A 14,252-nucleotide genomic window follows, 5' to 3' on the forward strand; every position below is an offset into this window, starting at 1 on the left:
ACTCCACAGTCAGCTCCGTCCGCCCCTCCCTCTTCGGTGCCTTTGGTTATGTCGACTCACTCCCTCATCCCAGACTGTAGAGAGCCAGCTCCTCAAGAATCCCCTGTGGGGATCTCATCCTCTTCCGAGGCCTCCCCTGAATTGGCAGGGGAGCCCCCTAGGAAGAGAAAGTGTAAGAGGAAGCACATAGACTCACCTGAGTCTGTCACCTCTGACACAGATTTAGAGGATTCCGAGGGTTCTCCACGTTCCCAGTCTGAAGATGTCTCCTTCGCAGACATTCTAGAGATCCTGAAACAGAGGGGAAATTGGCCAGCCCTTAACCCTTCGGAGGATGAATCTGTGTATCTTGAGGCATTTGGCTCTCGCCCTTCCACCTCCTGGGTGTCCCCCCCCTTTGATCCCCTCATGCAGGTGGTGGCAAAGAAGGCCTGGACGGCTCCTGATTCAGTGGACCCTACCCCCAGGAGACCTTCCAAATTTATAACAGCACCAACTGACAAACAATTTCTCACAAAAGGTGTTTCTGTGGATGCTATGGTGGTAGCTGCTGCCACCAAGAAGGAACTAGCTGATCCTTCAGTGCCTGTTCATCCCCCTAACAAAGAATCTAGGTCTATGGACAGGTATGGGAAGCGGATGTTCTCATCAGCGACCTTTGCAATGCGTTCGCTGAACTACCTATGCCATTTCACCCGTCTCCAGAGAGACTTGATCAAGGAAGCGAGTGAGATGTTGAAGGATACTACAGCTGCAGATTTTCAGGACAAAATGAACACACAGCTGACTACCCTTAATTCGATAGCTAACTCCTCCATGCGCCTCCTTTCATATGCGGCTGATGGAGCGAGTAGGGCCGCAGTGACAGGTGTTGCCTTATGCCGGCATGCCTGGATGCGACTATGCAATTTTGCGGACCCCTTTAAAACGTCTTTCACTAACTCCCCATTCGATGGATCATCTCTTTTTGGTCCTCAAGTGAAAGAAACCTTGACTAGGTGCGAGACGGATGGCAAAACTCTATCTGCCGTCGGAGTCCATTTTTCTACTCCTTCTAGACCTTACCCCAAAGGCCAGAAAAGTGGGAAAATGTGGTTCCGCAAACAATCTCAAGGGAATTTGCCTGACGCACAGAGTCGGTTCCCCTCCAGAGGCAGAGGAGGGAACAATAATGGTAGACGTCACCCTAGAGGCAGAGGGGGCCCGCAGAACCAGGGCAATCGAGAAACCTTTTCCGATAAGCCCTTTCAGCATCCCTGAGGTGTTGCCCGACTGTCCACCTTCGGAGGCAGTCGGGGGAAGATTGTCACTGTACCCAGAAGCCTGGCTATCCCTGACTCAAGACAAGTGGGTACAGTCCATCATTTCCGAAGGCTATTCCATTCCCTTCGTTCGCATCCCAAACCAATCAAAAAAATCCCTTCCAGATGTTCCACCCGCTCAAAGGGATCTTGCAGCTTTGGAAATTTCAAAGCTGCTTGCAAACAGAGCAATTCAACCAGTTCCAGCAGACCAACTAGGATCCGGAATCTACTCCAGGTTCTTTTTAGTTCCAAAGAAAACAGGGGACTGGAAACCAATTTTGGATCTCAGTATCTTGAACAAATCAGTCAAGAAAACAAGATTTCGGATGGTCACGCTGCAGTCCATCCTCCCCCTATTGGGAAAGAGAAACTGGATGTGCTCTATAGACCTTCAGGATGCGTACTATCACATAAAAATGAACAGACACTCCAGAAGATTCCTCCGCTTCAGGCTGGGAACCAGTCATTTTCAATTCAGGGCCTTGCCCTTTGGTCTCACCACTGCCCCCCGGGTGTTTACCAAATGCATGGCAGTGGTAGCTTCTCACCTGAGACGTCAAGGATTGCAGGTGTTTCCATATTTGGACGACTGGCTCCTCACAGCTCCCACCAAGCATCTTCTTCTAATGGCCAGGGACTACACCTTTCGCATTTGTCAAAAGTTAGGCATTTCAATAAATTGCGAAAAGTCTGTTTTGTCGCCTTGTCGTACTATTACCTTCATAGGCGCAAATCTAGACACAGTCAACATGTCTGCGAGACTAACACATCAGAGAATAGCAGACATACACAAACTGGTCTCGCTCCTCTTCAGCAGCAACAAAATCAAAGCCAGGTTAGTTCTGAAAGTGTTGGGGATTATGGCGGCTGCCATACCTCTGCTTCCATTAGCCAGATTCCACATGAGAATCCTTCAATGGATGCTCTTCACGCAATGGTCATATCAGCAACTTCCAATGTCCCACACCATTATGATCATGCAAACATGCAGAAATCATCTTCTGTGGTGGATGTCTTCCCCTCAACTCTTATTGGGAAGACCCTTTGTTCCTTCCCCTCCGGTTGCTACTCTGACAACGGACGCCTCCCTGATCGGGTGGGGGGGGCATTATCAGGGCAGAACTGTCCAGGGCACATGGCAACCAGACGAATGCCACTTGCACATAAATGTTCTAGAGATGAGAGCAGTGCTTTTAGCGTTGCAAGCCCTTCAAGACTCTCTTCCCTTGGGAACGATAGCAATCCAGATGGACAACATGTCCGTAGTGTGGTATATCAACAAACAAGGCGGAACCAGGTCCTACCCCCTGTGTCGAGAAGCACTCAGACTGTGGCAATGGGCGATTTCTTCTCAGCGGTTTCTGATAGCAACGCACATCCCCGGGAAGTCCAATCAAATCGCGGACAAGTTGAGCAGAGCTATCCTCATGCCTCACGAGTGGTCTCTGAAAGACTCTGTTGTGAGAGAAATTTTTCTCAAGTGGGGTCAGCCTTGCTGCGACCTTTTTGCTACTCCCCAAAACAGCAAGTGCAGAGATTATTTCACCCTATTCCCTTTACCGGGCCAGCCCAGCAGAGACGCTCTAGTCCAAGTTTGGCCCCGGGGACTTCTGTATGCATTTCCTCCCTTCCCACTAATCTCTCAAGTGATACAGAAAGCTATCGCTCAGAAGGCCTCGTTGATCCTCATTGCTCCTTACTGGCCTCGACAGGTTTGGTTCCCCTTTCTACATCATTTTCTGTTGGTCAGTTTCATCGCTCCCTTCCCTCTCTGAACCTCACTGCTTGGTTCCTTCAATTCCAACCTTAGCCAGGCTTCCTCAAATATCTCACTCTGTTCGAGATATTTTGATAGCTTCCCATAAATCTTCCACTAGAAAGATTTATTTGAGTAAGTGGAAACGTTTCGCCTATTGGGCTCAAGGAAGGGACATAGATCCTTTCACTGCTTCCATCCAAATGGTCCTTGATTTTCTAGCTGAACTCTTCCATGCAGGTTCATCTCCTTCTACTCTTAAAGTTCAACTGGCAGCTATTTCTAACTTTCACGTGGGCATTTCAGAGTCTGCCATAATGTCCCACAAGCTTTGCAAAGCCTTTTTGAAAGGAGTTTTTCTACTCAGACCTCCTATAAGAAATCCTCCTCCTCCTTGGGACCTAAATTTAGTTCTTAGTTCTTTGATTCTTCCCCCTTTCGAACCTGCAGCCTCCTGTTCTTTAAAATTGCTATCATGGAAAACTCTCTTTCTGGTAGCTATTACTTCAGCTAGAAGAGTTTCAGAACTTCATGCACTCAGCTGTCGACCTCCTTATCTGTTGTTCCATAAGGACAGGGTATCTTTACGAACCAACCCGTCCTTTTTACCTAAGATAGCTTCGGCGTCTAACCTAAATCAGAGCATTGACCTCCCTGTGTTTTTTCCAGAATATTCTAATAGGTCTGAACAAAAATTGCATTGGCTAGATGTTCATCGGCAGTTAAGGTACTATTTGGATAGAACCAAACAATTCAGAAAATCTGAACAGCTGTTTGTCTCCTATGCAGAGGGCAGAAAGGGACTTTCAGTTTCTAAGGTATCATTATCTAGATGGCTAACATCTCTGATTTCCCTTGTTTACAAAATTAGACACCAAAAGCTGCCTAACAAACCTAAAGCCCATTCCACCAGAGCTTTGGCTACTTCTATAGCCTTCCAAGACAGACTGCCTATTGACACCATTTGTGCAGCGGCTACTTGGGCTACTCCTCACACTTTCATTTCTCATTATAAGTTGGATTTAGCTTCTAGGCATAGAGCTAACTTTGGTTCCACTGTTCTCAAGAGTCTGTTCCGTTAGGCCACCCGGGACAAGGTGCTAGGGACGCGGTCCCATCCAGCAAGAATGAAGGCGAGATAGACAACTTAACATATAGAAGTTATGTTCTTACCATAACGTTCCATGTTAGTTGTCTTCTTCTCGCCTTCTTTCTTGCGTCCCACCCTCCTTCCCCCTGGCCTGGACAGATCTAGAGGAGTTTGATTGTGACCTCTCTTTCTACCACCTCTTTGCGATAGGTATATGCTCTGCTGTGCATATTTCCTAGACTCAGGCTTAGGTCACCCTTTCTCTTCCCCTTGTTTTTAGAGGTGGAAATTTTCCAGTATTCCTGGTTGTCATTTTAGCTGGGCCTAGCTCACAAACGAGATCTGAGGTAATTCACGCCTAGCATTGTGGGATATAGGGGCAGCCTCGAGCCGGTGGAACCAACTCTCGAGCTTTTAGAGTGGCCGAGTCGGAGCCGAGGTCGGCTCCGAACCCATCCAGCAAGAAAGAAGGCGAGAAGAAGACAACTAACATGGAACGTTATGGTAAGAACATAACTTCTATTTCTATACCATTTCCCTTTCTCTTGTCAAATGGAAAAGAGTTCCCAACATCCCACCAAGTCAGCAGGAACTAGCAGCAGCAGAGATTTCCAAGCTGCTAGAAAAAATAATCATCCAACCAGTCCTCACTGACCAGATAGAATCTGGAGTCTACTCATGGTTCTTTTTAGTAGCGGAGACAACAGGGGACCTCAGGCCCATTTTATACTTGAGTCATTTGAATCAGTATGTCAAGCAGACAAAATTTCAGATGTTCATGCTACAGTCCATTTTGCCTCTATTGAGACAGGATGATTGGATGTGCTAGATATACCTCATTGATGCATATTATCATGTGAAGATAGAGAACTGTTCGAGGAGGTTTCTACATTTTTGTGTGGGAGCCCAGCACTTTTGTTTCAGAGCTCTGCCTTTTGGACTCATAACAGCCGCTCAGATGTTTACCAAAGTCACAGCAGTAGTAGCAGCACACTTGTGGTGCCTTGTAGGGATCCATGTTTTCCCATATCTCTCAGCTACAACTGACAGTCTGTTATTACAGCAGCAGGACCTTTTGCTCTAACTGTTGCAGAAGCTAAGGATCACCAGCAACATCCCCAAGAGCCAGTTTACATGCTTTTAGCAGATAGAATTGATCAGATGCCACCTGGATACAACCTTACAGGGTGCCCACCTTCCAATGTCCAGAGTTCTGTCTCTGAGTCTCAGTACCATGCAAGTTCTTCCCAACCCCTGTCCTCCAGCAAGGTTGATCCTTTGACTTTGGGGCCACACTGCTTCCAGAATTCTCATGATCCCTCTTTCTAAATACCTTATGAGGGTCCTCCAATGGACTTTAGTGGTACAATGATCTCAAAGAATCATCCATTCCACACCAAGATAAAAAGACTCAGATCTGCAGACAGCATGTATCTTGGTGGATAATGTCTCCTTTGGAGATAAACGAGAGACCATTCCAAACAAGTTCCCCAGTAGCAGTTGTGACAGTGAATGCTCCCTCCTAGGGTATGGGGGGGCATTTACAAGGGAAGACAGTTCAGGGCACATGATGAAAAGTAGAGTTCAAACTTCACATCAGTGTTCTAGAGATGAGGACAGTCCTCCTAGTATTGCATGCCTTTTAGGACAGTCTCCTCAGAGGTGTGAACAGACATGTTGGTTGTCTGGTATATCAACAAACAGAGAGGAAACTGTTCTTATCCTTTATAACCATGAAGCTGGAAGAGTCTGGCAATGGGCAATGTCTTCACACCATTTTCTTTTAGCAAAGCATATCCCGGGATTGTTCAATATTCTAACTGACAAGTTGAGCAGGTCTATCCTAATGCCCCATGAGTGGTGGGTCAATCCAGCAGTAACAAATTAGATCTTTAGTCACTGGGGCCAGTCTTCTGTGATCTTTTTTCATCTCATCTAAACCACAAGTACAGCAACTAATTTGCCTTGATCCCTCCACAGGGACAGTCACCAAGGGATACTGTGTTCTACATATGGCCCCCAGGTGTCCTCTATATCTTTCCCCCATTGCCTCTAATGAACAAATTTATACAGAAAGCAAGAACATGCAAGGCAAGGTGATCTTCATCTCCCCTTTCTGGCCTCAACAGACATGGTTTCCATTCCTGTGGCCTCTTCTAGTACATTCTCCCTGGAAAATGGAACAATATCCATTCTGTTGTCTCATCCATCTAAAATAACTCTCCCAGATCAGAAAGCTATGAAGTTAACTGCTTGGTTCCTCCAATATTAATAGTAGCCAGAGATGGCAGGCTTTCCCATAGGTAGTTCAGATATTATCATCCATTCAAAAATTTGCCATCACCAAGGTACACCTTAGGAAATGGAAAAGATTTTCTATTTAGGCTTTATCCAAAGGTCTAGACCACTTTTCAGCACCTGTTCCATCCATTTTAGAGTTTTTATAAGAACTTTTTCACAATGGGATTTGAATGAGCTATGTAACATTTGACTGACAAAGACTGGATAGATTATAAGTGATGTATTGCAACTAAAATTACGTCAACATGATTTGAGATTTATAATGTTTACAACTAAAATTAAGTCAATATGGATTGTTTTCATTATATAAATTTATGATTCCCTGTGTTATACATGATAATTTAATAAAGATGTTTCTTGTTTAAAAAAAAAGAAAATTTTTCCAATGGATCTAGCTACTCAGCTATCAGGGTACAGCTGGTAGCATTCTCTAGTTTTCACATAGGCAAGAACAACTCTTCTATTGCCTTGCTGAAAATTTCTAAAGTCTTTTTAAAAGGGAATTTCCTTTTTTGGCTCCCAGAGACCCAGTTCCTCCCTGGGACATTACTGTCATGTTACAAGGATTGACTCAGCAGCCATTGAGTCAGTGGCTACAGTGGACTTGACGTTTCAATCTTGGGAAACAATATTTCTGGTGGCTGTCACTTCAGCTAAGCATATATCAAAGATGCTAGCACTTCCCTGTAAGCCGCTTACCTGATTTTTCGTAAAAATAGGCTTTTAGTGAGAACTAATGTTTCTTTCCTAGCTAATGTGGCATCTGAGCCTAATCTAAATCAGGCCATAAATCTTCCAGTCTTTTTGTCCATGATTTTCTAATAAAAGTGAATACAGGCTTCATTTGCTGGATGTCCATCACCAGTTCAGGCTCGGTCTCCAAAGAACTAAGCCTTTCAAGAAGTCTGATCAACCTTTTGTGGCATTCTCCAAACAAAAATTGGGCAAAGTGGTTACTAAGGTTACTTTATCTTAAGGGTTATCAGATTGTATTACCTTTGTATACAATAAAAAGGGCTTACCCTTACAGTCTAAATCAAAAGGTCATTCCACAAGGTCTATGGCCACATCTGATTTTGCTAGCAAACTTTATATTGATGATATCTGTGCTGCTACTTGGTCAACAATTCATACATGTGTGTCTCATTATAAGCTGGATGAGCAATACAGATCCTGCTCATCCTTTGGCTCCACCATTCTTAGGAATGTCTTTCCTTGATACCACCTGGGACTGTATGCTTGGGAGCCTGTTCCACAGCTGAATCATATGAAAATAGACAATACTGGATATGAAAGTTATGTATTTACCATACCAGTAAATCTATGTTGTCTGATTTTCATCCAGTTCAACATCCCTCCTGCCTGCTCCCTGCCAAAATTGGCATTAATTAATTTCCAAAGCCTGGTTGACTTTGGCATTCCCCATCAATAAGCAGTCGCCGCTGCCAGTGTTCTGTCATCTTGTCATGACCTGGTTCATATCATTTAGAAATTATCCAGAATATCATCCCATTTTCATTATGAGTAGGGTATTTGTTGACATTTTCATATATATTATACAATGGGGTAAAACTCGATCTGAGGTAGTAGGGTGGAGACCAGGGAATTATGAGTAGGGGAGAAGTCATAGCCTTGGACCTGAAGAACTTCAAGATTGGTGCCGTGGTCAGATCCATCCAGATCTGACAACCCACAGTTGAACCATGTGAAAATTAGACAACTTGGATCTATTGTTATGGTAAGTACATGACATTTTTATTTTCAGCCAGAAAAATCTATTAACTGTGTGTGTGTGTGTGTGTGTGTGTGTGTGTGTGTGTGTGTGTGTGTGTGTGTGTGTGTGTGTGTGTGTGTGTCTGTGTGTGTGAGTTTAACAGGTCTTTCACTTTTGGTATGTTTTCAATGGTGGGGTAGAATAAAGAATGCTGTTCCAGATTTAATAAAGCAACTAACATTAAACACCTTAAGGTGCTAGAATACTTTCTTCTCAAAAAAATGAAACTTCAAATATGTGAAAAGATGAATGTCAGAATGAAAGAGAATAAATCATTTTGAGAAGAAAAGAAGGTGAAATCAAGCTATCTCCCACTTCTTTGTCTTTCAAAGAATGAAACTCAAAGGATCCCATTTCTAGAAAAAGAAAATCCACTTAAAATGGTACCACTAAATCTGTAAACGTTTGTAGCATGAAGAGGTAAAGCTATGCTCTCTCTGCCAGTGAATGTACCTGCTGTAGAGCACTTCAAGAGCCAGAGTCAGCCATCATGAAAACTATTTGTAGGCATTCCAGCAAGGGCAGGTCATTCCTATTCCCAGGAGCAGTCACTGAATTATAAGTCCTTCATGTGTTTGAACTAAAGGCTTTACAATGTTAAATGGTGATGCATCATTTGGAATTACATTTTCCAATGTAGCCATCAGCTTCAACAAACTTGACTGCTTTGTCAGTATTTCCTGCCAACTGTCAAAGGGTGGAGAAGTAGGAATACTACAGAGTAGTTAAACAAATAGCAGAATTGAGGGAATTAAATAAAATGGTGTCAGGCAGTCATTCCTCTCACTACTGATTGCTATCTAGCAAGTGGAAGTTGGAAACCTTAAGCTAGTATCCAAGGATTTCTTCCAGGTCTTCTCAGCAGTCATCTTCTCCAAGGAAGAAGACCTTTAGATGTCCAAGCAGATTAATCTTTGAAATCTGATACTAACATAAATGGAAAACTGAATTTTAAGTCTTTCAGCTTTTCCCAGTTAGGGGTCACCACAGCGGAACTCCCATCCGCTAATGATTGGCAGTGGATTTTTACGGTGTCCTTGTGTCATTGGGGATACAGGTAAAAAGTGATACTACATCCATAGTAACTAGTAGCACATCATTATTAAATTCCATTGACTTTCACTCATTTAATCTTTGTAAGAAATATCTGGCGTCTTTTAAATCATAGGGGTAGATTTTGTCAGACTTTTCTAACTCATCATAGTGTTTATAGCACTAGTAAGTTTCACTTGATCTGTTCCCTTTTGGATGTCATTTTAGAACACAATTTTTTCATATTTGAAGATTCCTTTTATGTACAATATACAGGCATAGCTATGGGCACTGTCTGTGCTAATAGCTACACTAACATGGTTATGGGTCAGTGGGAGTCTGACTTTGTGTTTAATGCAAACAATATTTTCTCCAGGTTCATTCTACACTATGGTCGTTTTGTGGACTATGTGGTTTTTCTTTGGGGGAATGATTACTGTTCACTATGTGAATTTGTGGAACACCTTAATGCCAGCACGCATTTTTTAAGGTTTACTTTTAATTAATTGGATGAAATGGTTTCCTTCTTAGATGTGCAAGTTTCTTTGGTCCCTGATGGGATAGAAACACGGATGTACAACAAACCTTGTAGAACCAATAATATACTACGTGCTAGGAGTATGCATCCAAAGTTTGTAAAAAGAAATGTACTAAAGGGACAATTTTATAGGTCTGCCTGACTGCATACTAAAGATAGTCACAGGTATGAGTCTTTTGAAATGGTATCAAGTAATTTGAGAGACAGAGGCTACCAGCAGGATATAATATCTGAGGTACAGAATGAGGTTGTCTCCTTTCATGACACCCATTCTAGGTCCTATTTATAGTCTGATATAGAGTCTATTAATAATAAGACCAAGAATTCATTGAGCAGGACAAGAATGTACCTTATTTTTTTCTAACAATTCATCTGAATTTTGTGACATTGTTAAAAAACATTGTCGAGTGCTACAGTCTGATATGAAATGCAGAGAGATATTGGGTGAAGCACCACAGTTTACTTTTAAGAATCAGAGATCTTCGAAGAGAATGCTCTGTTATAAATCTACTAAATCAGTTGGAAATGGGACTAACTGCTTGGCTGTTGGTACGTTGGGAACTTTTCCTTGCCATCAATGTACCATGTGTTCTTTTGTTAATAGTGATGATATATTTGTTCACCCAGTGACTGAGTGTGTCTATGAGCTCAAGGTCTGTGCAGATTGTGGCACTGAAAATATAGTGTATCTGGCCTCTGTGAACTATGTAAAATGTTCTATGTGGGAAAAACAAACAGATGCTTGAGGGACCGGATACTTGAACATTTATACACTATACAAAGAAATGATAATAAGATTGCTCTTGCTAAGCATGTAGCTTTAGCAAGAAACAATCATCATTTTAAATTTTTAGTCCTGGAGGTTTGTCAGCCTAAAGCTAGAGGAGGGGATATAGTTACTAGAACTAAATGTCAGGAAATAAAATTGATGTTACTTTTACAAGCTACAGGTAGTAAGGGGTTAAATTAGTTCATTTCCGTGAAACCTATTTTAAAGTCACTTGATCTACATCATTAATTGTTAACACTATTTAAGATGTGAATGCCATTTTAATGTAGATCTGAAGTACCCGCAAAGGAGATGAAAGCGAATAATATCAGACAAAAACCAAAAGCAAAACGTTCGCTTGGAGAAATCAAATAAGGGCCCAAGACCAAGATGAGTAAATGTCCAAACAGTTTATTCGATGCCAACCAAAGAGAATAAATTTTAACGCTAAGCACACAAAATACGTTTTAGAGTGTCTTCCTCAGAAACCAATTGATGAATAAATGCTTCACCAACTCATATATAAAGTGTTCTGGATCAATTAAAAAGCAACCATTCAATAGAGTAGCAATTATTCAATAAAACAGTTATTCAATAAAACAATCACTTCAACCTACTCAAGTAAGTGAATGGAATGATTTTATATCCTACTAACCTTGTTTGTAAAAAATATTACAAATGCACAAGTAATATTGTAAATGAAATTAAAATCCAAGAATTGAAGAATTTTTTAACGTATTTACTTATATAAAAAAATATATATTGGTTTATATATATAAATATTCTTATCTATATCAAGCATAAAAAACTATTAATTAAAAAGAGATGCTTTACACCAAAGGAGAAAAAGAGTATAGGTGCATACTGCCATCTGCTGGAAATTTGTGGTGTATAATTTTGCAGCTCTTAACTTAAGAACAGGAAGAATGGATAGCAGGTCATTCAGACCAGGGCTTTTTGTGGCGTCCAGGATGATCTGCCAATATAATTCCCTGTATTCTAACTTAGCTTCCCACATACCACCCCTAACTTCCTTGGGAACCACTTCCAAAACAAAGAAGTTGAAGGAAGCTTATTGACATATTAATGTATGGCGAAATAGTGCATTGTTCACGTTCTGCTTTTTAATTTCATAATAGTGTTCATAAATTCTTAACTTTAACTTCCTCTCAGTCTTCCCTACATAGAATGAATTGCAGTGGTGGCAAGTGGCTAAATAAACAACCCCATTAGTATTACAATTAGAAAAGTTGATACTCGTAATCTGCCTGTTTCTACTGGGTATGTATATACTGGAATTGTTGACTATATGTGGGCATTGGGAACAAGACCCACATTTGAAAGTTCCCACTCTTCCAGATCTGCTTCTAGAAATTGAGCCACCACCAAACTCAAATAATTTCTTAAAATTCAAATCTTATCTGTATATAAATTTTATGGGTTGACTGTGTACAAAATCAAGGTCAGAGATTTATCTGAATCTGTCCCATTCCCTAATAACAGTTTGTTTGATCACACCTGAATCACCAGTGTAATCCATAATGTATGCTTGCTCCCAACTGTTTGGAATATTGTTATTAACCGTTGTGTCAGATTTAGCAGGATCATCTTGACCCAAAATAGGGGCAAATCTCTCCCTTTCTTCCATCCACAACTTCCTGAATAGTCTCATGAATTAATTTAAGCTAAGGGCTTGTTCCCTCACTAGAAGGCCTGCCAGCCCTTCAAAAATGGTGGCATTAAACCCACTCACCCACCTAGGAAAATAAGTGCTTAACTCAGCAATATGATCACGCATACATTCATCTGCCTTGTGCCTATGCTTACAAAACTTTTTCTGTAAGCTTCAGGTGTTAACTTAAAACATTCAAGTAAACATTTCTTCACTGTATCATAGTTTAAACAATCAATATCAGACAATTTAGAAACAGCAGTTACATCTTTACCATCAAGTAAGGGGGTCAGAAACAGTACCCAGAGTCCTTGCTCATCATTATACTGTTTACATACTATTTCAAATATATGAACAAAACTATCAAAATGATCACCCTTTGTAAAATGTGGAAGAAATGTACTTACCTTTATTGTTTCTGGGGTTCAGTTATTCCCTTCCCCTGGTGAAGAATCAGCATCTCCCTGTCATGTTGATGCTGCTTCTCATTTTCTTCAGCCTCCAAATGCTGCAGTCTCTCTTCTGATTCTAATTCCATCTGTTTCTCCTTTTCTTCAGTCTGCAGGCACTGCAGTCTCTCTGCTGATTCTAATTCCAAATGTTTGGCCTCCAGTTCAAGTCTCTTTAACTCCAGACGGATTTTTAAGTCCTCTGAGGAAAAGGTGAACTTTCCTGTTTCTGAGGGTTGCAAATTCCAATCACTAGACTGGTTATCCTTCTGGTTGCTGGTCTGAGCTGCGACTAAGGTTGAAATCATTTCCTGTTTAGTCAGGTTGGCATGGTCCAGTCCTTTGGCTTCACACACCTTGGGCAACTGGTTCTTTGCCAGCTTGCCATAATCCTCTGCTGACATCTTTGCCTGCTTTCCCTGACTAAAGTAAACTAACAAAAAATAAATAAATAAAACTGCTGTGAAATGAATCTCTGAATGTTTACCTTGTGGCTACTGAGAATGCACATGCCTAGAGTGACAACTGCCTAGAGGCTAAAGAAGTTCAGTTAATATACCACCACTGCCACTAGTATGTGAAGTCCCCACTCTGGCCCAGTAATCAAGAAGCCTTAATTCTCACCACTGACACTGGAGAGGGACTTTTACTTGGAACAAAAATAGATACACACAGTATTTCCAGATGCAGCTTTCTGTATCAAACACACTGTCCCTTAAGAGCACACAGGGAATGCACGCAGTCCGGGGTCTGGGTTTTTCTCTCTCTCTCGAGGTCCCATTAAGACTCCCCACTGGCACAGCTGTAGGGTTGAGTCCTCAACTGAGTGTTCAAGCCAAGTTCACCAGCGCCCTCTATGTGAAACCAGTGCTTTGTGTCCCTGCTCCAAGTAGCTGACACACACACTCTTTCAGATTTGATTTGCACACACACACACACACACACACACACACACACACACACACACACACACATACACACACACGCACACTTGGTAAAGGCTGGCACAGATTTACTACCTATGCCCCCTTCTGCGTTGAGTATAAGGTAGTTACTGCTCCAAAGCCAGTTGCTCTAAGGCTCTTACAAGGATACCTATTTATACTGAGGGAAATTAATAGTAATACAAATGATAGTGTTTTGACCAATGCACTAAGGCTTTCATGAATAGCTTCAGAGTCATCAAATAGATGTAAGTACTCTCGAAGGTTAAAATATTCTCTAAAGGACCATCCCCAATTAAAAGTTTAAATATATTTAATTGTTTGTTTGTGTCTTTTGGCTTTTCCTGGTTAGGGGTTGCCACAGCGGAACTCCGGTCCACTAATGGTTGGCAGTAGAGTTTTACCTGCTGGCTTGCCGGGCCTAATGCACAACCTTCAATGAAGGAACGCCAGTTCATGCATGTCGCCACACAGAAGATGCTCTAACTGAGAATCGAACAGGCAACGTCTAACTGTGAGGTGACAACATTTAATAATAAATAATAAAAGAACATGAAAACATGAAATATCTACTGTATTTAAAGTAAACACCAGAGTCTCAATCACAGGAAATATTAAAATAA

The sequence above is a fragment of the Protopterus annectens genome, chromosome 9.part0, assembly GCF_019279795.1.
Source record: "Protopterus annectens isolate FY-2018-M chromosome 9.part0, PAN1.0, whole genome shotgun sequence".
Lineage (NCBI taxonomy): Eukaryota > Metazoa > Chordata > Ceratodontiformes > Protopteridae > Protopterus > Protopterus annectens.